Source organism: Limulus polyphemus, unplaced genomic scaffold (genome assembly GCF_000517525.1).
Source record: "Limulus polyphemus unplaced genomic scaffold, Limulus_polyphemus-2.1.2 Scaffold6925, whole genome shotgun sequence".
Lineage (NCBI taxonomy): Eukaryota > Metazoa > Arthropoda > Merostomata > Xiphosura > Limulidae > Limulus > Limulus polyphemus.
This window is the reverse complement of record NW_013672535.1, coordinates 44,239-47,628: the sequence shown is the minus strand read 5'-3', so window position 1 is coordinate 47,628 and position 3,390 is coordinate 44,239. Positions and strand designations below refer to the sequence as shown.

Below are 3,390 nucleotides of genomic sequence, written 5' to 3'. Positions count from 1 at the left end.
ATACACTCTATAGATGATAGAACACGGTTTTTATATTTTGCTATATACTCTATCTAAGATGACAGAACATGGCTTATATATAACAGTGGACACCATATATACGACTTAACGCACCTTATATACAATGTTATACACCCTACAGATGACAGAACACAGCTTATATATAATGTTATACACCAAAGTCGACTGAATAAATCTAATATATAATGTTATATACCCTATAAATGATAGAAAATAACTTTATATGTGATATATACACCATATATATGACAAAAGACGGTTTATACAGGGTAGGACAGAAGTGTGTGTATGTGATTCTATATAACCTATTTATTTGAAATAGTAAGTTACACAAAAAAAGACAATTAAATCGAAACATTTTAAACATCTCACGTTTTAAAATTTAAAATTCACATTTATCTATGAAGTACATTTTACAGCAAATAATTAATGCACGATAATTTAGGGATGAAAATTAAATATTTGTTAGTTCATTATTTGTATTGAATTGTAATATTTCAAGGAAATAAATTTTAAGCACTAACTTCATATTTATGTGTTAAAAAGATATTTTAATTATTTTAACATTTTCAAATATTTTAGTATAATATACGCAAATTATCCGTTTCTTAATATATGGAATGATACTAAAAATATAATTTACAATACAAAATAATTTAATATTAATAATGATAATTTAAGCTACTAAAGATCGCACCTATGACTGATGATAGCGTGAACGAGTAGAAACACAACGAAAGGAACTTTCGCTGAAATCGCCAGGTAGCTTGAGAAAGCAGCTTGAAGGCTTGTTTTCTGGTCTGGATGGTAGACATCTCGTAATTTGTACATCCAGTACTTCAGTTAAATGGAAAAGTAATGAGAATATTATGAAGAGCGTAAAAAAAACTGTTATAATATAAATCTTAAGGCAAAAGGCTTTAATTACGAATAAATATACTGAAAAGTTGCATAATATGACAAAACTTCCTGGTACATACAGCATCTTACAAAGTTCTGAGTGATTATCAGTGGAAACTTTATACTCACATCAGTAGCAATAATAAAACAATTCCAGGGAAGGAGAGACGTGATTCCCAAAATGAACGTGGTCATGTAAACGAAATTGTACCTGTTAGAAATACATCAATTTATTTATACAATACTTACATTTTTCTTATAAACCATTACAATATTTCATTAGTGTTTATGAGAAAGATTAAGACGTAAATGTCTAAGTACTAGTGACATAATGATCTGTGTGAAAGTGTAAGACGTAATTGTCTGTGTACTAATAACGTGCTGTCTCCATGTGAAGCGTTAAGTCGTAAGTGTCTGTGCATTAGTGACATAGTGATCCATGTAAAAAGTTAAGACATAAATGTTTGTGTACTAGTGACATAATGATCCATGTGAAGGATTAAGACGTAAGTGTCTGTGTATTAGTGACGCGCTGAGTCCATGTGTAGGCATATCCTGCACATTCTACCCTCTTAGTTGATATATAAGTTGTTCAAAATTGTTGCACATTTTTTTAACATAAGAAGTTAGATGAGGGAACAATACGTTCCTTTCACCCTAATTACTCATAAAACTGGGTCAGTTAACTAGGGCATCACATGCTTTCTCTTCTGAGTATAGAAAGCAACAGTGACTTTTTCTACTGAAAGTTCAGAGGATTTTCCAGGGATATAACATTCCTTACTTTGAAGTGATACTGATAGTTAGTTACGAGAGTAGAGAATAATGTTATTGTTGTTAGCATATAATGCAATGGTTTCTTAGTCTACAAGAAAGTTTGAGCTTTTAATCTTAATTTTAAACACGATGTTTAATTCTTAGATAAATGTTATCATTCTAACTTGTCAAAAACCTTAGAAAACCTCTAATAGCATATAGCATCACGTTTCTATCTCGAATAAAGAGTGCTACATTTGCACTCGCCTTTTATCTTAATTAATGAATGGTTTGAATAAAGTTTGTTTTCATGTGTGCAAACGTACGTCCAATTGTTTGCATTAAATTATTTGGTGAACCTCCCGTTATCTTGCAGTTCCTACCCGATTACTTTTGTGAAATCAGTAAATCTGAGAATACCACAGGGTTAAAGGATAAGTGTTTGTGTTCTACTGAGTCCATTTGAAGGGTTAGTACTTAAATATTTGTACACTAGTGACGTACTGAGCCTGTGTGAATGGTTAAGACGTGTAGTGTCTCTGTACTAGAGATGTATTGAGTACTATGAAGGATTAAGACATACTAGACGAGACATAAAAATGTTTTTGCTGTTGGCGACTCAATTCCTCTGAAAGTTTGGTAGGTAGATCTTTTTGTTTTCGATAATCACTACTATCGATATTTCCATAGTGTAGGTATGTATACATTGTATATGTATGTGTGTATATATATATATATAGAGAGAGAGAGAGAGAGTAAGTGCTGTAATTGTCAGATGCTTTCTTGGGATACGTGTTTATGTATATATTGTTGTAAGCTCTATACTTAATGTCGTAATCTGTATTTTAGTTGATGATAGGCGTTAAGATAGGCCTAGAACACCTGGAAATGCTTAGAATGTGACGTAAAGTTTTAAAATATGTTGAATAGATTATACAGGGCAGTGAAGCATCGATAAAGAGTAGAGTCAGTTGAAAGATGGCCAAGAAGATAGTGTGTAGAGATATTTCATGACAGAGAATTGAATCAGTCAATTTTTGTTTTTGTGAAGCATTTTTATCTTTGTTAGCTATCGTGCTTATTGAGTTACTTTGTACAAGTAAGTTGATTTTGCGTTAGTCCTAGTATGGATAAAATAATTTTTTTTATTTCAGATAAAATAATAGATGATGAAAATCGTAAGGCCACCGTGTATGTAGTTCAGAACAAACAGTTGTAATTCACAAAACATGATCAAATCTGTGAGGCCATCGTTTATATAGTATAGACTTTGTGAATAAGCATTTTTATTTCAGATACCATAACAGATGACCAGATGTTTGAGATCACTGTACATGTTGTACAGCCTGGATGAACGAACTTTGCAGAAAACATGACATTTGATCAAACTTGTTACTCCACTGTATATGCAGTAAAGACTGAATGAATAAACATTCGTATTTCAGATAAAATAACCGATGATCAGATCTGTGAAGTCACTCTATATACACTACAGATTGGATGAACGAACGCTTGTATTTCAAGTAACGTTACAGATGGTCAGATTTGTGAGGCAATTGCAAAGTACAGACTGGTTAAACGAATATTTAGAACTTAAATACCATAACAGATGATTAGATCTGTTAGGCCATTGTATTTATAGTACAGATGGTACGAACAAACATTTTTACTTCATACATCATAACACATGACCAGGTCTCAGAGGTCACTATA

The 3,390-nt window shown here is 31.7% G+C and overlaps 1 long non-coding RNA gene across 1 annotated transcript in view; it reads right to left on the bottom strand.

The window, feature by feature from the left end:
- Window positions 1-724: 724 nt before the first annotated feature.
- LOC111089655 overlaps window positions 725-3,390 on the bottom strand; it is a 10,288-nt gene continuing 7,622 nt past the window's right edge. Inside the window, exons 2-3 of the long non-coding RNA XR_002613873.1 lie at window positions 1,051-1,132; window positions 725-858 (exon numbers count right to left, since the gene is read on the bottom strand). This is a non-coding gene — a long non-coding RNA (uncharacterized LOC111089655). The remainder of the gene's footprint in view (window positions 859-1,050; window positions 1,133-3,390) is intronic.